At 42.7% G+C, this 24,028-nt stretch overlaps 1 protein-coding gene across 2 annotated transcripts in view; it reads right to left on the bottom strand.

Annotated features, from left to right (window-relative positions):
* Positions 1-24,028, bottom strand: part of MYO5B (myosin VB) — a 388,804-nt gene that overhangs the window by 232,633 nt on the left and 132,143 nt on the right. The window lies entirely within an intron of this gene.

Genomic DNA, 24,028 nt, shown 5'->3' on the forward strand with positions numbered 1-24,028 from the left:
CTCCAAGGTGAGTGTAACGTGCAGCTGGGGAGAACCACGGGTCTGATGTACCAAACGGCAGCATCTACTAGTGGCTGTCCCTCTCGGCACCACGCCCCTTACCTCTGTCAGACACGTTTTCTCAGTATTTGTCTCATAGGTATGCGATTTCCACAGGGCCTATTTGCTTGAGAAGCTGTCTGTGTACACGGGCACATACCCCCCTCCCAGTATATATATTTTTAAATTTTTATATATAATTATATTTATATATTTGTATTTATGTATAATCATATATATACCGATAAAATGGCCACAGAATATTTTTAGCAAAATTAATACTCCTGAAATTAATAGTTCTTAAGACCAGAGGCCAGCCAGAATGTGTGCTTATGTCAGCACAACCCACCTCCCCTGTGGAGGGACAGCAAAGCACAGGCCCTGTGGCCGGTCAGTTGCCGACCTGATTGTGGTCCTGCTTTCTTACAGCAGTTTGCTCCACGTGATCACTGGCCGTTTTTAAAAGCAAGGCCCGGCCCCTGCTACACTTGTCTCTAATTCAGGATCGAGGAGTGAAAGTCGTGAGGCAAGAGATTCAGAACACCAGTTAATGGGAAAGCAAACCACCACCAACTTGCATCACTGATACCCCAGCTCAGGGTACAAAGCCAAAGTCGGTTGTTTTTGGTTTTACAATGAATCAGGTTCACAGGATTGTCTCTCTGCCTCTGAGCCTGCACTACAGCAAGGTTCTCCTATATCCTGAGAGGAAGACACTCTGTAGCTTTATAGTATCTGAGTGCTATCGAGTATCACATGAAGAATGTTGGAGGCATCTCCAGAGAAAACTGAGCGTTTCAACATTTCTCTCCCTTCAGGTGTTCTAACTTACCTTGTCCTCTACCATTTAAGCCCACCATCCATCCAGCTGTGGGGACTTTTAAGCTCCTGTCCCCCAGCTTCAAGCGAGTGACTTTTCTTAGCCTCACTACACTTCCTGTCCCTGAGTTAGGCCGCCGGGACTCCCCTTCCAGTCAGAGGGAGGACAGCGCACCCAAGAAGCTCTATTCAAAGCCAAGTCTCCACTCAGTGTAAAGTGGTGTCAGGAAAGGCTCAAGATAACAGAGTGACAAACAACAGAGAAGGGGGAAATGCCAACAGGAAGCGACTGGAGGTGGTGACGTGTGGACATCGGCAAGCTGCGTGATGTACTGGAAGCCAAGGAGCCCAGTCCCAGCTCACACGGCGGCTCCTCTGGCCTTAACCCTGCTGTCCACGTGCCTCTCACCGGACAGTTCACTGCACCCAGCACTGGGGAACCTCGCTGCCTGGCTCTGCTGCTGTTTAATTCTCACTCTGGGAGGGTCCATTTACTCTTCTACTTACATAGATCTCTTCTCTCTAAGCAGACTGAAAATATCTGGTAGGCAGAAAATTGTCATCTATATTTTCCTGAACCCACAGAATCCATCAGAGCATCAGGGGCATAAGGGAACCCTACTGATACTTTAGCTCCTTGCTACTCCAGGTGAGGACCTCAGCCTCACCACTACCTGGGAGCTGGTTAGAAATGCAGAATCTCACACCCGCGGCATCAGAGTGGGCACACCTAAGTACCTGGTGTTCTGCTCCCGCAATATGTTCTCACTCTTCCCTGTTTTTGTACACAGGCCAGACTACAGCCCTGGACCAAATCTGGTGAGCCACTTGTTTTTATACAGCCCATGAGTGAAGAACAGTCTTTAAATGGTTAAACGGCTGGGGAAAAAAAAAATCAAAAGAATGATAATCATATGCTAACACATGAAAACTATATGTGTCAAATTTTGGTGTCTGTAAAGTTTTATTGGAACACAAGGACACATTCTACCTACGTATTGTCTGTGGCTGCTTCCACGTATCAGTGACAGTTGTAACATAGGCCCTATGGCCCCAAAACCTAAAATATTTACCCTCTGGCCCTTTACAGAAAAGGTTTGCTGCCCTCTACCTTTGAACATGCTGTTTCCTCAGCCTAGAAGGTCCTTTCCTCATTGTCTATGTGGGCAGAGTCCAAGTTCCAGAGCCATCTCCTCACTGAACCCTTCCTTCCCTGTGCACTACAGAGGTAGCCCTTCCCAACTCTGGATGATCAACTCTTTTATCAACTTTTCTATCTTCTCGCAATCAACTCTTCTATGATCAAATTCCTTTACGGTTTTTGCAGTCGTTTCTTTCACGTCAGTTTCCTCTTACTACTCCAAGGTCTTTCAGATACACCATGGGGCATTTCTGTATCCCTGGCATGTAGGAGATGCTCAGGAAATGTTTACTGAGACAGGAATCAGTGAAAAGAGAAGGCGTGTTTATGGGGCACCTGGTGTATACATAAAACACTGTGATAAGCACCATGTAACCAAGTAGAAACATGAAGATCTGTACCCTCACATTAAGGAACATACAGTCTAGTTGGATAGATAATTCATATAAAAAATATACTCTAGGGGGAGGTGTGACCAATTCCTAAGGAGAGTAACAGCTAATCAGTCAGGGGGGGCAGGCAAGGCAAGAGAAGGGAGGGCAATGATGGTAAATGCCAACTTAGAGAGGAAACAGGTGACCAGATTCTCCTACAATGTCTTAAAGGCTAGTGTGCATTACAGATCTGATCAAGAAAGCTTTAGATTCAAATCCAGTAAACATCTGAGTACCCACTCTGTGCTAGATGCTGTCACGTGCCCTCCATCCCCACAATGAAGACACATGTGGACATGCATTGAGATTACAGCAGTTCATTGTTAAACAAGAATGAAGTAGACCCTGTATTGTGATGGTACGGGATGGGTGATATCTGCAGGCAGGCCTCCCCACCGTTACGCTACTTCATAGATTCTCCGCTTAAGGTGCCTATGAGTTACTGAGCAGGGCTGTTCACCCAATGTCACATATGCTGCACTTGAGCTATTTATAGGACTTCCAAGGGCAATTTTAACCACAATCAAGTTTTGCTTTATGTGCTGACTGAGCCAACAAGCCCCTCCACTCAGACCAAGGAAGAGCCACTGCCCCTGTAACTGAGTACAAGGTGGGGCATGATCAGTACAAAGTAAACAGTCAAGAGAACAGACACACAAACGGAGAGGAAGGAGAGATAAGGAACACAGTAGCCAGCAAAGACTTGAGGGAGACATACACGTGGAATCTAAACAATAGTACAAATGAGCTTACCTACAAAACAGAAACAGACTCACAAACAGAAAATAAACTTACTGTTACCAAAGGGGAATGCAGGGAGGGATAAATTGGGAGTATGGGATTTACAGATGCACACTACCATGTATAAAATAGATAAACAACATGAGTTTACTGTATAGCACAGGGAACTATATTCGATATCTTATAATAAACTATAATGGAAAAGAATTTTAAAAGTATATATATATAACCATTTCACTTTGCTGGACACCTGAAACTAACACAATATTGTAAATCAACTATACTTCAATTAAACAAAAAAGACTTGAGGGAGGAAGACAGATGTCATCTGAGCTGTGGAGATGGAAAGAATTTGTGTGGTTTTTTTTTAATTTATTTATTTTTTCTTATTAGTCATCTATTTTATACACATCAGTGTATACATGTCAATCCCAATCTCCCAATTCATCACACCACCTCCCTCTACCACTTTCCCACCTTGGAGTCCATATGTTTGTTCTCTACACCTGTGTCTCAATTTCTGCTCTGCAAACCAGTTCACCTGTACCATTTTCTAGGTTCCACATATATGTGTTAACATACGAAATGTTTTTCACTTTCTGACTTACTTCACTCTGTATGACAGTCTCTAGATGCATCCACGTCTCTACAAATGACCCAATTTCATTCCTTTTTATGGCTGAGTAATATTCCATTGTATATATGTACCACAACTTCTTTATCCATTCGTCTGTCGATGGGCATTTAGGTTGCTTCCATGACCTGGCTATTGTAAAGAGTGCTGCAATGAACATTGGGGTGCATATGTCTTTTTGAATTATGGTTTTCTCTAGGTATATGCCCAGTAGTGGGATTGCTGGGTCATATGGTAATTCTATTTTTAGTTCTTTAAGGAACCTCCATACTGCTCTCCATAGTGGGTGTATCAGTTTACATTCCCACCAACAGTGCAAGAGGGTTCCCTTTTCTCCACACCCTCTCCAGCATTTGTTGTTTGTAGATTTTCTGATGATGCCCATTCTAACAGGTGTGAGGTGATTCCTCATTGTAGTTTCGATTTGCATTTCTCTAATAATTAGTGATGTTGAGCAGCTTTTCATGTGCTTCTTGGCCATCTGTATGTCTTCTTTGGAAAATGTCTATTTAGGTCTTCTGCCCATTTTTGGACTGGGTTTTTTTTTTTTTAATATTGAGCTACATGAGCTGTTTATATATATTGGAGATTAATCCTTTGTCCGTTGATTCGTTTGCAAATATTTTCTCCCATTCAGAGGGTTGTCTTTTTGTCTTGTTTATGGTTTCCTTTGCTGTGCAAAAGCTTTTAAGTTCCATTAGGTCCCATTTCTTTATTTTTGTTTTTATTTCCATTACTCTAGGAGGTGGATCAAAAAATATCCTGCTGTGATTTATGTCAAAGAGTGTTCTTCCTATGTTTTCCTCTAAGAGTTTTATAGTGCCTGGTCTTATATTTAGGTCTCTAATCTGGAGATGGAAAGAATTTGTAAGGGAAGGGTTTCCTTTGCGATGATGAAAATGTTCTGCAACTAGATAGACATGGTGGTTGCACAACACTGTGAATGCACTCAATGCTGCTGAACGGTTCATTTAATAGTTAATTTTTTGTCCTGTGAATTTCACCTCAATTTAAAAAACAGAAACTGTTTTGGTTGCAGATGATGCGAACAGCATCCTGCACCTCTCTCCTGACATGGGTTCTCACTTCTAATATCTGGAAAAGCAGTAAGATAAAATATATTCTTTTAACAGAAAGCCATCATTTCTATGAGCCAGACAGAAACGTTCTAGAACCAAGGTTCTGTGCTGCCTCTTCATTTTTTCTCACCTTCAGGGAATTCCTTCAAACAAATCTGACCTCTACCAACTTTCCTGGAGGCAGCAGACTGTAGGAAAGACAAGCTCCCTCACAGAGTCCTATTACAGTACTACTCAATTTGTCACTGCGCTGTTTTAACAATACTTAATCCCATCATATCAAAGTAAATAAAATAACGTCTGACCTAATTGTCAAATAAAAACTGATTTTTCTTTTGGAAAGCGCCCAGTGTATTAACCGGAGAAGGCAGATGCCTCTCTGAAATGAAATGCATTAGTACTGAGAGCGATTCTCCAGCCGGAGTTCATTTCTCCCATCTCTGCGGCAGGCACAGAGGCAGCTCTGACAGACAGCTGGAGGGAGCGGCTGCCTCTGGCACTAGTGCTCAACCCTGGCGCAGGGGAGAACCACCTGGGGAGCTTTTAAAGCTTCCCCAGCCAGGCAACACCTCAGGCCAATTACATCAATCTCTGGGGTGGGAACCAGGCAGTGTTTTTTTAAAGCTCCCCAGATGCATCTGATGTGCAGGCAGGTCTGAAAAACAGCAGTCCTTGTGGTTTGACTTGGTAACTGATTTGCAGGGCAGCACAGACCTTCATGTGCCCGGAGGCCTCTCCCCACTGGCCTGTGGTCGAACATGAAATTCCAGTCCGAGGATTCTTTATCCTGAGCAGAACGCTATCTGCAGAAAGCCCCTGCTGAAGTGTAAGTGCTACTGAGAAGAGTACAGCACTTGCCCATTTATACTAATGATCACGCAGTGCAGTGCTGTGGTTAAGTGCGCGGGCTCTAGAGCTAGACAGCCTGGGTAAGAATTCCAGCCACCACTCATTAGGCTGGGTAAGGTGATGAATGGGTCTGAGCCTCGGTTTCCTCATTTGAACAATCTGGGCAAAAGTTAGACCAACCTCATGAAGCGTCCTAAGAATTAGATGAGATCCCGCAGTATTGGTACTGTACGCATTAGGCAGTAGTGACAGTGGTGATGATATTAGACACTGTGCAGTCTAGAAGGCAGGATCCTCCTGGGATCCTGCAGACGATCAGGGAACAGGAAACAAACCCAAGGTGTTCCATGTGACTGGGATCCTTTAGATGTCCTGCAAATCATCATACATAGGTAGCCATGCTTTGCCTTAAAATCAGTAACTGGATCTAGACTACTTCAACCTCAGAACCCTGAGAGGAGTGACTCTCAACGCTGGCTGGCATGTAAGAATTCTCTGCAGATCTTTAAAAAAAAAAAAAAGACCCAATGCTCATATCCCACACTTGAATAATCAAGTCTGAGAGTAGGCCCCGAGCACTGTACTTTCATTTTACGCTTTCCAAGTGATGAATGTGCCAGCAGAGTTAAAATCACTGTTTCAGAGTGAGCCTCAGAACCGAAGTGGACTTTAGGGAAAAGAGAATAGGAACACTGGAAACATTCACTCCACCGAGTTATTAATAATGCCACCTCCATAATCTTACACTCATATAAGTAATTTAATCATTTCATCTAGTTTTAAAACGGAAATAAGATGAGCAGGGTTATCACTAATATTTCACAAAGAAGAAACTTGAGGGTAAAACATACTGGACAATTTGCCCACGTTCACAGTGAAGAGCCGAGTTCAGGGCAGAATCGAAGAGAAGATCTCAGACTCTAAGTCCTCCACTGTCTCCCCCCACCCATGGAGGAATACTGACTTTCTTACAGCAGCCCAAGTCCCACTGAGTAGGTATTTTATACAGTTAAAGTGTCTTATAATCACACGTGAAAAAAGTGCAAACACCCATTGACAATGACATGCCAAGTTAAGCCACTAAGTAGTTTTGGAGTTAAGAATCAGACGGAAGTTTTGGTCACAATGTAGTCCTGACTTGAAGCAAGGCAATCTGGGCACAGACCCCCGGGAATGGATGAGAGGGGACCCCACAGCCTAACCTGGTGACTCACTGGATAAACTGCCTGCCCATTCCTACCTGTGTTTAGGCGACAAAGAGCAGGCCCACTGTCGGCCTTATTCACGGCTGTACCCCAGCACTGACATGACGTCATGGTTAGCAGGAACTCAAATCTCTGCTCTATGACTGAAAGCGAGGCTCTGGTTAGGGGTGGGAGGGGAGTCCTTTTGATAAAACAGAGAAACCAGTCAACAGATTTACTCAGGGCGTGAATTTTTTTCTACAACTCATTTGGAGAAGATGCAAGATCAAGTTGGTCAACTTCCATCCCTCAAGGAGCACAGAAGCCACCAAATTTCTCCGTACAGGACCAATCTGAGATCCAGCACAGAAAGGAGCATCAACAAACAATAGTGCTTCTCAGCACTGTTACAAGTAAGTGGACAGGCTGTGGGTTTCAAGGGAAAACATAACTGTGAAAAGGTAAGGAGGTGAGACCTGGAACTCAGATGCCGCCCAAGGCAGGAAGGATCACACACAGCAAAAGGACAGCAAGCTGTTTCCCCAACCTTGCCCAAGTCCAGCTACAAAGTGCTAGGACGGCAGGCTGAGAACCACAGTGCTAAGAGACTACAAAACCTTCTAGGCCAAAAATCATGTGTCCCTTATTGAAAATGGGGCTATTCATAGCTCAGTTCTTTAGTGAGGTTAGGAAGACACCTAAACGCTTCTCCAAAATGTCATAAGTGATCCTCTGTGGGGGTAAGGGTCCATTTCGAAGCTTCCCCTGCTAAAGCAACAGTTCTTGGAGGGAAAAGAAAGACAACACACTTCCCTAAGCTGACAGTTTCATTTCAGCACCATCACAAGAGCAGCTTCCCCAGTGGTGTGGTGCCTGGCAGGGTACTGCCACGTTGTAGGAACTATGAAGACACCTTACCCAGCTGCCCTTATAGCAGGAGGTGGGTCACATTTCATTCTTTTGCATGTGAAGAGTCTAGAGGACAAAGACTAGGCCTTTGACCACATCCTAGCAGAAGCTCCCACAATCCTCTGCACATCTATTGAAGTCTGAAGATCATGCTCATGTACCCAGATACCAACTGCATCCTGAACCCAGTGGTGGTGATTAGTCCCCCAAATCTGGGGGCCAAAGTCAAGGACATCCCCAGCAGCAAGTTGCTGGGCATCTTGCCTTCCCACTGACTGGGCTCCCGCTATGGGAGACACGTGAGTAGGAGGCTAAGATGCAGGTGTCAGGTACTAGCCTCAACCCCCATCACAGACTGTTTCCTCATCTGTAGGGTGGAGAAATACCGCCCGTATTACAGTTGCTGTTAGGATTAAATGAAATGAAACATTGAGCACAGCATCTGTGACAGGAGTTGTTGTTACTGTGGCAGAAACTCGGGCCCTGGGATAGAGACACGGAAAACTCCCTGTAGGAGAGCACAGACACAACCAAATAATCCCAACAGAACCACATGCACAGAAAGTGTCATGGGAACACAGAAGCTCCAACTTCCTGAGTTAGTTACCTCCTCCCCTCCCCCCAGCACCAAGGCCAGCCTCCTGGTTTCCCTATGTACTCATTCCCATTAAAGGCTTCCTGGACCAGTAATAACCTTCCTTTTTCCCCAGATGCTCTGCACTGGGAAGCTCCCTATAACTTACAGCCAGAGGGAATTATATGTAAATATTCTGTTTGTCCAGAGCCAAGAAGTAACTGAAAATCCATGTACAATTCTGGGCCAATGAGGTAGGTTCCTGAGGCCCCACCCAGAACTCTTCCAAACTTGTTCCATGTCCTTTCCTAAACGGGAGAACCAAGCTAGTCCAAATGCCGAGAAGAACTTTAACTTAATGCAGAGAGACTGGGATAGCAAAAAGCCACTCAGCATCCTTGGTGTAAAAAGGATAGAACAAAACCAGAGAAGTGAGCTTTATTCTATAACATATAAAGTGCACAGTTAAACAGCAACGTTATAATAAAACCCAACACTTCCTGTCATTTAAATGAAACAAAAGTCAAATATACCAAAAGGAAGGTCCATCAACCTATTTCCTGCACCGACCATCACATCGTAGTTTATACATTTGCTATCTTATGTGCTTATAGCACTATGTCATCTCAACCCAGTCTTCCGAGGAGAGATTCAACGCTTTCTGATATCTGATTACATCATCAGTCACAATTACATCTTAATCCACATTCTATATCTGCCAATGCAGACCCAAGTCTCCATGTGGCTGGTGAAACAATTTATCTGTTTACTGCCCTGCAGATGCTAACAGAATAAGCAGTATGTCCTTAAGTGACAAATGGACAAGATGGGAGGCGCTTGGTGTTCGGAGGGCATCGCCGAGTCATTTTATCCATCCAGTTTATACCAGCAGCACATGTGGTTGATGGAAGCTACAGTGATACCAGAGACTTAGAAACAGCCATAAAGCAATGTGTTACTTTTGAAGGTTTGGAAAGACCACTGAAGTTTCCCTATTTAAAAAGGGTATGTTGATGGCAAGCCGGTTTTGTAAGCCTGCAATGTTAAATCCATTTAACCTGCTACTAAAGAAGCTAGAAAAGATTTACTCAAAGCTAGTACATTTCATGCAGCTAAATATATGTCTGAATCTTCTCGAGAAGCTAAAGCTTTGCTGGAATTCCACTTCCAGCAACATGACTACCGCTCCTAGACTGTGGACTCTCCCTGTACAGGGCAAATTAGTATGTAAATTAAATACTCCATAATCATATTATTACAAATCTTTAAGTCATTTAAGACAGTTTTCCAGAGCACACCACCTTCATATTTCCACCTAAGCTCTTTGAAATACCTCGACTTTCCAAATCCATATACGATGCCGTCACTGGGCAGCTGTTTCCCTCCTTCCTGCAGGTATATACTCCTGAGCTCCACAGTCGAAGACTACCGTATTGTTTTTCCCAAAGAAACAGTCTTAGTAGTTTACACTCACCACAATGCTTATTAGCAAGTCACAGTCCTAGAAATATTCACCAAGGCAAAGTTAAGCTTGTTTGCTTCCATTTTTTAATTTAAACCCTGTTCCATTAATAGACCTCTCTCTAAGAAACCAAAATCAGCACTGACTGAAGCCATTTCAGGCTAAGCTGGCTTCTGCAGACAGAACTTCACTGAGCAAAAATAAATAACTGAGAAAGCACTGGGACGCTACTCTTTTCTGAAGAGAACTTCTGCTCTTGCTTTGTCTTTAAGAGATCATCTATCTTAGAACTTAAATGCCTTACACACTTGCATTTGGGACTCAAGCCAGCTCCCAACCTTCCTTACCCAGGATAAAGCATTCCGGCCTTCCCGTCACCAGTATTCAAACACTTCATCTTTGAGGCTATTCAGTAAATACTCTTCAACTGGGACATGTCCCACATAAGCTACAAGGCCCCCCCCGACCAGAACACAGACTCTCGTCCATTCATTCATCCATCAGTATTTACTGAACACCTGCCACATGACAGGCACTGTGCAAGGTGCTGGGACCCGGAAAAAGAAGACATGTCCCTATCTTCAAGGATGTCAGACCACATTACGCAATCAGTCTACTGTAATGGTCAGAACTGCTTGGACAGCACAGACATTCACAGCATGTAGCTGGGGGCCCTAACCTAGTCTGGATCATCAGGAAAGGCTTTGTTGAAAGAGCAGGATTCAAGCTAAATCCTAGATGGCCAAGGAGTTGGCTAGACATATTGAGGAGGAAGGAGTGTTCTAGGCTGAGAGGTTATCTGTGTGACAAGCCTGGAATAGGAAGGAAGAGTGCTCACTGAAGGACGAAAGAAGGCCAGTCTGGGTGGGACACAGTGCAGGAGGAAAGGGCTCAAAATGACGCTGGGGAAAGAGGCAGAAGGTGCTGGGGAGCCACATTTTTTTTCATATTATCCATGGCCAATGCAAGGGTTTTACACATGAGGAGGTATCCCATTTGTTTATTTTTGCTTCTGTTTCCCTTGCCTAAATAGACATATCCAAAAAAATATTGCTGAGACCAACATCCAGGAACGTACTGCCTATGTTTTCTTCTATAAGTTTTATGGTTTCAGGTCTTCAATTTATGTTTTTAAGCCATTTTGAATTATTTTTGTGCATGGTGTGACATCAAAATAAAAAGCTTTTGCATAGCAAAGAAAACTATCAACAAAACAAAAAGGCCATCCACTGAATAGGAGAAAATATTTGCACACAATATATCCGATAAGGGGTTAATATCCAAAATATACAAAGAACTCATACAACTCAACATCAAAAAAACAACCTAATTAAAAAACGGGCAGAGGATCTGAATAATCATTTGCCCAAGGAAGACATAGAGATGACCAACACGCACATAAAACGATGCTCAACATCACTAATCATCAGGGAAATATGAATCAAAGCCACAAGGAGATATCAACTCACACCTGTCAGAATGGCCATCAACAAAATGACAACAAATAACAAACGCTGTCGAGGATGCAGAGAAAAGGAAACCCATGTGCAGTACAGGTGGGAATGTAAACTGGTGCAGCCACTGTGGAAAACAGTATGGAGATTCCTCAAAAAATTAAAAATAGAATTACCACATGATCCAGCAATTCTACTTCTGGGTATCTATCCAAAGAAAATGAAAACACGAATTCAAAAAGATATGTGCACCCCTATGTTCACTGCAGCATTATTTACACTTGCCAAGATATGGAAGCAACCTAAGTGCCCGTCAACAGATGAACAGATAAAGAAGATGTGGCACGTATATACACAATGGTATATCACTCGGCCACAAAAGGAATGAAATCTTGCCATTTGCAACAAGATGGATGGACCCAAAGGATATTATGCTAAGTGAAATAAGTCAGAGAAAGACCAATACTGTATGATTTCACTTATATGTGGAATCTAAAAAACAAAGCAAATGAACAAACAAAACAGATATAGCATTATAGACACAAAGAACAGAGAGGAGGGGATGGGGGAGGAAAGAAATAGGTGAGGGAGATTAAGAGATACAAACTTCCAGTTACAAAATAAATGAGTCACAGGTATGAAATACACAGTGTGGTGAATATAGTCAATAACTATGTAATATGTTTGTATGGTGACAGATGGTAACTACACTTATCATGGTGATCATTTTGAAATGTATAGAAATATCAAATCACTGTGTTATGTAACAGGAACTAACCTAATGTTGTAGTTCAATCACACTTCAAAAACAAACTCATAGAAAAAGAGATCAGATTTGTGGTTATCAAAGGAGGGGGGTTGAGAGGAGGGGGAATTGGATGAAGGCAGTCAAAAGGAACAAACGTCCAGTCATAAGATAAATAAGTACTAGGGATACAATGTACGACGTAATGTAACACCGCTGTAGGTTATATATGAAAGTTGTTAAGAGAGTAAAGCCTAAGAGTTTCGCCACAAGAAAAAAATTTTAATTTTTTCTGTGTCTTTAATTTTGTATCTATGCGATGATGGATGTTCACTGAACTTATAATCACCGCATGATGTATGTAAATCAAAGCATTATGCCACATACCTCAAACTTATACAACGCTGTACGTCAACTATATCTCAATAAAACTGGAAGAAAGAAAAGACTGGTACTTATAGACTGATAGATAAGGAAAAAGAATCCTCCATATGAGAGTGTAGTTAAATCTTCCAACGTGCCTTTCCCTTGGTCCTCACGTGAGCACACACGATGAACACGAAATCAACACCACCATTTATCCTGTCCCTCACCCCAAATAACCCATCCTTGAAATTCTACCCCTGTTCCTATTACTTCATTCACTCAGTATTTCCTCATTCCATACTGCTAAGCTGCCATTTCCACCATTCTCTTTTTTAGGGATACACTTATTCAGCTTTTGAATCTTCTTTATTCATTTATTATTCTATTTCATTCTCAACCATGCCACCCAGTCTTTTCCACTGTGTTTTGCCACGTGGAGCTTATTTGCAGTTTCAGAGAGTTGAGTGGAAAAGTGTGACACTAAGAATGAAGAGGGGATATTCAAGCTGGTATATCAGCAAACAGGCGCAATAATAGCATCTAAACTTCTGAGACCGCAGGAGAGAGGGAGAAATTGTTCCAGAACCGACAGACGCATACTGAGTAGCAACCATGAAACTGCTTGTGACTTTAGAGCTAGGAAGTTAAGTGGGTATCTGCTGTTTAAGTCATCATTAACCAAAGTCCTGACAATGATGCCTCTACTTTCCACCCTGGTTCTGAGAGGAATCACTGAGCAGCCACCATCAATAATGCATCCTGCCTATTTGGAACGGAATCATTCTTTGGAGAGTTCTATCCACTGTTAATATCAAACAAATCTACTGTGGGATAGCCATAGATTCTCTATGATGATCATGGCTAACTCATTTCCTCTATGTCGAAGGATTGCATTTTAGGGACCAGTTCGGATGTAGTTTTATGCTGAAATGTCACTTCTGGTCCAGCTGAAAAGTGAGTCTGCAGCTTGAAAGAATTGCTGACCTGACCCTGTGTTACTAACCAGAGAAAACTTAGGAGAGTTTTAGAAAAGGGAGCGAAGGACAGATGCGGTTGGTGTGAAATGCCCCATTTATATGCTCTATTCTTAAGGATTACGGGTGGGAAAGGTTCATCTCAAGTATAAACTGAGAGAATGTGGGTCATCTTCTCAATCTAAAACTCCTCCCTGCCCCCGAATAGGTATCATCATGAAAAACCATTTGTGGAGAAGGTATGAAATGAATGAGGGGACCAATGGTGAGGGGACCAGTGGTACTTCCTGTTCAATCTGTACATGGGAAATTCATTGTTGGGGCTAATTGTGCATGTAGAAGTGGAAGCCTTTGCCTGCTGCCACTTCAACTCACCTGAGAAGCATTAATATACCATCAGGTGAGGCGCCTTGGCCTGCGAGCACCATGCGTCCTCCCCTAGGTTATTTCTGTCCTTCTCTCCCTCTCTCTCTCTCTCTCTCTCTCCCACACACACACACACACACTCCCGTGTGCTCGCACACACGCGCACACACACACACACACAGCGTCACACCAGTCTATACATTGGAGGAGAGAACACCTCCTTCACATTCCCTCCCTCTCCATCCAGACACGCTGAGCAGCTGCACGGTGGGAGCACCCGGATCGTCTGGAAATGTGACTCCTAAAGCGCTTTCTCGCCTGTATTCAGCTCCTCTGTGTTTGCCGCCTGGTCTCTTGGTGCTCCAGCCAGACGTCAAGGCTGTGCCACTGAGGTGGGAGAGCCAACTTCAGGACACTGGTCCACAAGAGACCTCCCAGCTCCACGTAATATCAAACGGCGAACATCTCCCAGAGATCTCCATCTCAATGCCAAGACCCAGCTCCACTCAATGACCAGCAAACTACAGTGCTGGACACCCTATGTCAAACAACTAGCAAGACAGGAACACAACCCCATCCATTAACAGAGAGGCTGCCTAAAATCATAATAAGGCCACAGACACCCAAAAAAACACCACCAGACGTGCACCTGACCACCAGAAAGACAAGATCCAGCCTCATCCACCGGAACACAGGCACTAGACCCCTCCACCAGGAAACCTACACAACTCAATGAACCAACCTTAGCCAGTAGGGACAGACACCAAAAACAAAGGTAACTACGAACCTGCAGCCTGCGAAAAGAAGACCCCAAACACAGTAAAATAAGCAAAATGAAAAGACAAAAAAACACACAGCAGATGCAGGAGCAAGATAAAAACCCACCAGACTTAACAAATGAAGAGGAAATAGACAGTCTACCTGAAAAACAATTGAGATAATGGTAGTAAAGATGATCCAGAATCATGGAAATAGAATAGAGAAAATGCAAGAAACATTTAACAAGAAACTAGAAGAACTAAAGATGAAACAAGCAACAATGAACAACACAGTAAATGAATTTAAAAATACTCTAGAAGGGATCAATAGCAGAATAACTGAGGCAGAAGAACAGATAAGTGACCTGGAAGAAAAAATAGTGGAAATAACTACTGCAGAGCAGAATAAAGAAAAAAGAATGAAAAGAACTGAGGACAGTCTCAGAGACCTCTGGGACAACATTAAATGCACCAACATTCGAATTATAGGGCTTCCAGAAGAAGAAGAGAAAGAGAAAGGGACTGAGAAAATATTTGAAGAGATTATAGTTGAAAACTTCCCTAATATGGGAAAGGAAATAGTTAATAAAGTCCAGGAAGCACAGAGAGTCCCATACAGGATAAATCCAAGGAGAAACACTCCAAGACAAGTATTAATCAAAGTCCCATACAGGATAAATCCAAGGAGAAACACTCCAAGACAAGTATTAATCAAACTACCAAAAATAAAATACAAAGAAAACATATTAAAAGCAGCAAGGGAAAAACAACAAATAACACACAAGGGAATCCCCATAAAGTTAACAGCTGATCTTTCAGCAGAAACTCTGCAAGCCAAAAGGGAGCGGTAGGACATATTTAAAGTGATGAAGAAGAAAAACCTACAACCAAGATTACTCTACCCAGCAAGGATCTCATTCAGAGTTGATGGAGAAATTAAAACCTTTACAGACAAGCAAAAGCTGAAAGAGTTCAGCACCACCAAACGAGCTTCACAACAAATGCTAAAGGAACTTCTCTAGGCAAGAAACACAACAGAAGGAAAAGACCTACAATAACAAACCCAAAACAATTAAGAAAATGGGAACAGGAACATACATATCGATAATTACCTTAAATGTAAATGGACTAAATGCTCCAACCAAAAGACACAGACTGGCTGAATGGATACAAAAACAAGACTCATATATATGCAGTCTACAAGAGACCGACTTCAGAACTAGAGACACATAGAGACTGAAAGTAAGGGGATGGAAAAAGATATTCCATGCAAATGGAAACCAAAAGAAAGCTGGAGTAGCAATTCTCATATTAGACAAAATAGAGTTTAAAATGAAGACTATTAGAAGAGACAAAGAAGGACACTACATAATGATCAAGGGATCCATCCAAGAAGAAGATATAACAATTATAAATATATATGCACCCAACAAAGGAGCACCTCAATACATAAGGCAAATACTAACAGCCATAAAAGGGGAAATTGACAGTAACACAATCATAGTAGGGGACTTTAACACCCCACTTTCACCAAAGGACAGATCATCCAAAATGAAAATAAATAAGGAAACACAAGCTTTAAATGATATATTGAACAAGATGGACTTAATTGATATTTACAGGAAATTCCATCCAAAAACAACAGAATACACATTTTTCTCAAGTGCTCATGAAACATTCTCCAGGATAGACCACATCTTGGGTCACAAATCTAGCCTTGGTAAATTTAAGAAAATTGAAATCGTATCAAGTATCTTTTCCCACCACAACACTATGAGACTAGATATCAATTACAGGAAAAGATCTGTAAAAAAAAACAAACACATGGAGGCTAAACAATACACTACTTAATAACGAAGTGATCACTGAAGAAATCAAAGAGGAGATCAAAAAATACCTAGAAACAGATGACAATGGAGACACGACGACCCAAAACCTATGGGATGCAGCAAAAGCAGTTCTAAGAGGGAAGTTTATAGCAATACAATCCTACCTTAAGAAACAGGAAACATTCCAAATAAACTACCTAAACTTGCACCTAAAGCAATTAGAGAAAGAAGAACAAAAATTCCCAAAGTTACCAGAAGAAATCATAAACGTCAGATCAGAAATAAATGAAAAAGAAATGAAGGAAACGATAGCAAAGATCAATAAAACTAAAAGCTGGTTCTTTGAGAAGATAAACAAAATTGATAAACCATTAGCCAGACTCATCAAGAAGAAAAGGGAGAAGACTCAAATCAATAGAATTAGAAATGAAAAAGAAGAAGTAACAACTGACACTGCAGAAATACAAAAGATCATGAGAGATTACTACAAGCAACTCTATGCCAATAAAATGGACAACCTGGAAGAAATGGACAAATTCGTAGAAATGAACAACCTGCCAAGACTGAACTAGGAAGAAATAGAAAATATGAAAAGAAAAATCACAAGCAGTGAAATTGAAACTGTGATTAAAAATCTTCCAACAACAAAAGCCCAGGACCAGATGGCTTCACAGGCGAATTCCATCAGACATTTAAAGAAGAGCTAACACCTATCCTCCTCAAACTCTTCCAAAATACAGCAGAGGGAGGAACACTCCCAAACTCATTCTACGAGGCCACCATCACCCTGATACCAAAACCAGACAAAGATGTCACAAAGAAAGAAAACTACAGGCCAATATCACTGATGAACATAGATGCAAAAATCCTCAACAAAATACTAGCAAACAGAATCCAACAGCACATTAAAAGGATCATACACCATGATCAAGTGAGGTTTATTCCAGGAATGCAAGGATTTTTCAATATATACAAATCAATCAATGGGATACACCATATTAACAGACTGAAGGAGAAAAACCATATGATCACCTCAATAGATGCAGAGAAAGCTTTCAACAAAATTCAACACCAATTTATAATAAAAAACCCTCCAGAAAGTAGGCATAGAGGGAACTTTCCTCAACAGAATAAAGGCCATATATGACAAACCCACAGCCAACATCGTCCTCAATGGTGAAAAACTGAAACCATTTCCACTAAGATCAGGAACAAGACAAGGCTTCCCACTCTCACCACTATTATTCAACATAGTTTTGGAAGTTTTAGCCACAGCAATCAGAGAAGAAAAAGAAATAAAAGGAATCCAAATCGGAAAAGAAGTAAACCTGTCACTCTTTGCAGATGACATGATACTATACGTAGAGAATCCTAAAGATGCTACCAGAAAACTACTAGAGCTAATCAATGAATTTGGTAAAGTAGCAGGCTACAAAATTAATGCACAGAAATCTCTGGCATTCCCATACACTAATGATGAAAAATCTAAACTGAAATCAAGAAAACACTCCCATTTACCACTGCAACAAAAAGAATAAAATATATAGGAATAAACCTACCTAAGGAGACAAAAGACCTGTATGCAGAAAATTATAGACACTGATGAAAGAAATTAAAGATGATACAAATAGATGGAGAGATATACCATGTTCTTGGATTGGAAGAATCAACATGGTGAAAATGACTCTACTACCCAAAGCAATCTACAGATTCAATGCAATCCCTATCAAACTACCAATGGCATTTTTCACAGAAGTAGAACAAAAAATTTCACAATTTGTATGGAAACACAAAAGACCCCAAACAGCCAAAGCAATCTTGAGAACAAAAAATGGAGCTGGAGGAATCAGGCTCCCTGACTTCAGACTATACTACAAAGCTACAGTAATCAAGACAGTATGGTAATGGCACAAAAACAGAAATATAGATCAATGGAACAGGATAGAAAGCCCAGAGATAAACCCACACACATATGGTCACCTTATCTTTGATAAAGGAGGCAGGAATGTACAGTGGAGAAAGGACAGCCTCTTCAGTAAGTTGTGTTGGGTAAACTGGACAGTCACACGTAAAAGTATGAGATTAGATCACTCCTTAACACCACACACAAAAATAAACTCAAAATGGATTAAAGACCTAAATGTAACGCCAGACACTATCAAACTCTTAGAGGAAAACATAGGCAGAACATCCATGACATAAATCACAGCAAGATCCTTTTTGACCCACCTCCTAGAGAAATGTAAATAAAAACAAAAATAAACAAATGGGACCTAATGAAACAGCAAAGCTTTTGCACAGCAAAGGAAACCATAAACAAGACCAAGAGACAACCCTCAGAATGGGAGAAAATATTTGCAAATGAAGCAACTGACAAAGGATTAATCTCCAAACTTTACAAGCAGCTCATGCAGCTCAATAACAAAAAAACAAACAACCCAATCCAAAAAGGGGCAGAAGACCTAAACAGACATTTCTCCAAAGAAGATATACAGATTGCCAACAAACACATGAAAGAATGCTCAACATCATTAATCATTAGAGAAATGCAAATCGAAACTGCAATGGGATATCATCTCACACCAGTCAGAATGGCCATCATCAAAAAATCTAGAAACAGTAATTTTGGAGAGGGTGTGGAGAAAAGGGAACACTCTTGCACTGCTGGTGGGAATGTGAATTGGTACAGCCACTATGGAGAACAGTATGGAGGTTCCTTAAAAAACCAAAAATAGAACTACCATATGGCCCAGCAATCCCACTACTGGGCATATACCCTGAGAAAATCATAATTCAAAGACAGTCATGTACCAAAATGTTCATTGCAGCTCTATTTACAATAGCCAGGACATGGAAGCAACCTAAGTGTCCATCATCGGATGAATGGGTAAAGAAGATGTGGCACATATATACAATGGATTATTACTCAGCCATAAAAAGAAACGAAATTGAGCTATTTGTAATGAGGTGGATAGACCTAGAGTCTGTCATACAGAGTGAAATAAGTCAGAAAGAGAAAGACAAATACCGTATGCTAACATATATATATGGAATTTAAGAAAAAAAAATGTCATGAAGAACCTAGGGGTAAGTTAGGAATAAAGACACAGTCCTCATAGAGAATGGACTTGAGGATATGGGGAGGGGGAAGGGTAAGCTGTGACAAAGTGAGAGAGTGGCACGGGCATATATACACTACCAAACGTAAAATAGATAGCTAGTGGGAAGCAGCCACATAGCACAGGGAGATCAGCTCGGTGCTTTGTGACCGTCTGGAGGGGTGGGATAGGTAGGGTGGGAGGGAGGGAGATGCAAGAGGGAAGAGATATGGGAACATATGTATATGTATAACTGATTCACTTTGTTATAAAGCAGAAACTAACACACCATTGTAAAGCAATTATACTCCATTATATATATATATGCCATCAGGTGAGTGGTGCTGCTTGGAAAGGCTGTTGTTGAGGGTCTGCGTTATTGTTGCTACTATTAATAACACAGTGACCCATAGGGGAAGGTGACAAAGAAGTACTCCAGTCTTGCTGGTACTTTGTGCCTTACCAAGTATACCATAAGCGTGCTCTAGAAAAGTTATGTGTACAACATTTTAAAATTGCAAACATTTTAAATCTAGAGTTGCCTAGAAACTCTGGGACAACATGAGTAAGTCCCATTCTTCAACAAAATTCTCATTTGCATACAAATGTCTTCCATAATAGAAAACTAATAAGCTTTTGGCAAATGCATTTAGTGGATTAATGGTTGGTATTGAAACAGGTGTGCAAACTCTATTTTCACAGGTGTACTTCCCAGGTCTTAAAACAGGTACACATGCAAGATGTTCAATCATCCAGGTTCCAGGCAAAGCCCGAGTCACACCATATTCTTTCCAGTACCATATAGGTGTTAAAATAGGGATGCATCCCAGGTCTACAGCTCTAGCCTTTCCCAGTGGCCCCGACCACGTCCCTGGTTCCAGGGCCTTCTTGGAGACCCAGCACAGCACAGATGAGGGCCCGAGGAAACATAAGAAACAGAACAACCAAAACTCCAACAAAGGTAACTGATGCAAGCAGTCCCCACCTTAAATGAGCTGAAAATGTCCAAAAGGAGAGAAAAGGAAAGAAAAGCAATCACCCTGGTTCTGGAGTCAGGCTGAGTCACAGTTATTCTTTCCAAGACAGCCAAGAACCCAGAGCTGGAAATGTCCAGCAAGAGGCACTTGTGTCTGTGGCGGACGACGTGCTGGTCTGGTGGCAGGGTACGAAGGGGCACGGACCTCCCTCAGCAACCAAACAGCAGAACTGTCTTGGACAAATCATTCAAAGCTCCAAGCTTGGTTTTCTCAATAAGTAGGCTGAACTAAAAAGCACTAAACACTATGCTGCGTTTATCGTTCCACCACCTTCCTGCTTCCGAGTAAGAGGGCTGCCTATGGCAAAAATCAGCCTCCATTACATCCAGGTGAAGATCATGGGTTGTGGTTCAACAGAAGGGCCTCCCTCTGATCACAGAGATTATAGGGGCCCATGAGTTCAGTGCTTTGTTTTCAGGTAAATAAAGTTCTCTCCTTATTTAGCAAAGGAGGCAAACAAGGCCCCCAGAAAAATCAGTGTCTAGCCCAAGAGCACACTGCTCTCTAGAGTTAAAAGTGTCCTGGGAACCAATAGGCAACAAGTGAAACACGAAAAGTTCCCTGGTAAAAACTAATCATGAGATGTTTAAAATAGACCACTTATTGGCCCTTCCTCCCCTGCTGTATCCACCATCTGCCTGTGTTTAACACATCACCTTCATATTTTGGTTGACGCTTAGTTCTAGAGTCTGTTTTACGGCTGACAGAAGGATGAAGAACTGCATCATGTTATGACAGAGTTCCACCATTCACAGCTGAGATGTTAATCACCAAAATGCAAGCAAATGTCTCCCTGCCAAATGCCAACATCCCATCGCACATTCAAGGGCTTCATGAGCTTAACGAAGCCCAGCCTCATTTCTGCTAGCCCCCAGCTGGACAAGGCATCCGTGATCTCCTCCCTCTCCATTTGTGTCTTGTGTAATCTCATCCCCACTGCCCTCGCTCCTAAGCATGTAAAGAGAGAAAACAACTGTTCATTTAGAAAGTGTACTGCTGTTTTCAAAGGGCTTTCACAAATGTGAAGTCTTAGAATTCCACGAGGTAGAGGCACAGGTGGTCTCAGACACATTTTACAGATGAAGGACACTGAGATCCAGGGATGTTAAGGGACTTGGCCAACTCAGGCCCCTGAAAAAGAACGGACCCAGCAACAGAGCTGACTCTCCAGCCAGGGCTCCTTCCACCCCTCCAAGCCATACCCAATATTCAGAGCTTAATTAAGGAATCCCAGTCAAGACTTGTTAGCTCAACCCCATTTGTTCAGGCACCTAGAACATGCCAGACACTGTCGACAGCTCCCTTGAATTCAGCACGTCCTCTCAATTCCTGCTCTGCTGCCTTAGTTCAGGACTTCGACTTTTATGTGAAATACTACAATCTACTTCTAATTGGTCTGCCTGACTCCAATCTCCCAACTCCAGCTGGTTTTCTAGGCTGCTTGCTTCTGGAGCAGCAGTTCTCAAGAGGGGTTAGGGGGTAAACTTGTCCCAAGGAGACATCTGGCAACGCCTTGAGACATTTTTGGTGGTCACTCTGGGGTGGGGGGGAGAGGGTGCTGTTAGCTTCTAGTAGGTAGAGGCCAGGGATGTTACTACACTGCCCAGGACTGCACCCCCCAGCGAAAGTGATGTAGCCGGAAACAACAACAGTGCCAAGGTTGAGAACATTTGTTCTACAGTTATCATCCTTAAAAAATATACCCACCCCCCTCATGAAGTCATCCCCCTGCTTTAAATGTCCATGCTCTTTACAGGATAAAGTTCATATTCAGATGGTTCGCAATCTGGCCCAAACAGCCCTTCCCGCCACGCCCCGACCCTCCCCCGCACCTTTCCCTCATTCCAGCCTCACTAACCTTGTGTTTCCAAATACCTCGTGAGTTTCCCTGCTCTGTTTTTTCCTCTGCCTCAAATGTCTTCCTCCCCTCCTCCACCTTCCCCACTGCTATTCACCTTTAAGGTCCAGCTTAAATCTTACCCTCCTTGTTGAGTCTTTTTGCTCCTGCTGACCCAAGTGGTCCCTCTCTGTGTTTTCACTATAACAGCCTTTAACTGTACTACATTCACTGGTATAGATGTTTCCCTTCCCTCTGGCGTAGGAATAAAATGTCATTTATCTTCCATGCCATACACATAGGATAGTGCCTGGAAACTATTTCAGTACGTGCTGGATGAATGGATGAACCCTAGCACTGTATATTCTGCTGATTATATGCTGATTCTCATAGCAAGAAATTAGAGCTTCTCTCCTGCCAGGAACACTACCTATAGTCCTATCTAAATAACTTATCAGCTCGGGGCCGTCACCCAGCTTGAGAATATCTGGGCATGTGGAAGAGCAGCTCTGTCTTCGAACTCCAGTGCTGAGGTCTGACGACGCTGCACTTCTCTCTGCAGAGTTAGCACGACCGGAGCTCCTGTAACTTCTTAAGTCTTATCTGTCAGAACTGGTTCTGTGGGAATTTCTGGCCCCTGCAGATCAGAAAGCTCTGATGCAACGTGTGTGTAAGTCCCAGACCCCTGCCCTGTCTGTTAACAAGGGACAAATCAACACCTGACCTCCAGAACGCACTGCATCACACAGGCTATCAATCCATCTTCCATAATGAGGAATAAGCAACCCCCACAAGGCTTGGCCTGAAGGGAAACAGAAGTAACTAGAAGTCCTCAAGGTCTCCTTGGAACCCCTCAAAACCTCTCCATGGGCTTCAGAAAACACTGATGTCAGCCCTGCAGGAGCAGATGCTACGAAGGAAAGGCAGGCTGTGACTGCCGGGGGAAAATACAGCAACCACACGCTTGTAGCTTATATAACCAAAACCCATTATAAAAGAAAAAAGGTTAAACAGTGCTTAGCATTTGCCTCTGCCCTGTGTGGAAAGAGGAAAGAGGCCACAGTCCAGCAATGCTCTTACGAGCTTCAGGGATTCAGTCCAAAGTCTGTGGAGCATTGTAAGCTGGTGGGAGAGCAGCACAGCCTACGTAGGTGCCAACAGTAGACAGTGAGTGGTCTGGTGCTCAGGGAGTAGGGTCTGAAAGAAGGTTGGAAATGGGAGTTGGTAGTCTGAATGCTGGTTCCAGCCCTGTCACTAACTGCTGTGTGACCCGGGACGAGCCACGTCCTTCCCAAGGAAGGCCCGCTTCCTCTTCATTTTCCTTATTTGTAAGAACTGCCTGTCTGACTGTACAAGGGCGTGAAAGGAGAAAAACTCCAGATATTAAACCCCTCACGTGGGCAGAAGATGACACTGCCAGGCACACCATGGGAAGGAAGTCTTCTAAGGCATGTTTTTGCCCTTGGAGAGCTAACAGCACAGTTAAGCAGACAAAGCATAAAAAAGGCAACATTCACCATCAATTAAAGGTAAGTGGCAAGACGCAGAGTTACTGGAAAATCAACACAGAATTAAACGAGTGAGTGGGACCAGCCCTCAGAGATGCTGAAACAGGAGCGCTCTCTTGCTGGAGTCCCTGAAGACAACCTGACCCGCATGACCAGAAGCAGATGTGGGACAGGGCTGACCGTCCAGGCAA

The sequence above is a fragment of the Globicephala melas genome, chromosome 13 (assembly GCF_963455315.2).
Source record: "Globicephala melas chromosome 13, mGloMel1.2, whole genome shotgun sequence".
In the NCBI taxonomy this organism is placed as follows: Eukaryota; Metazoa; Chordata; class Mammalia; order Artiodactyla; family Delphinidae; genus Globicephala; species Globicephala melas.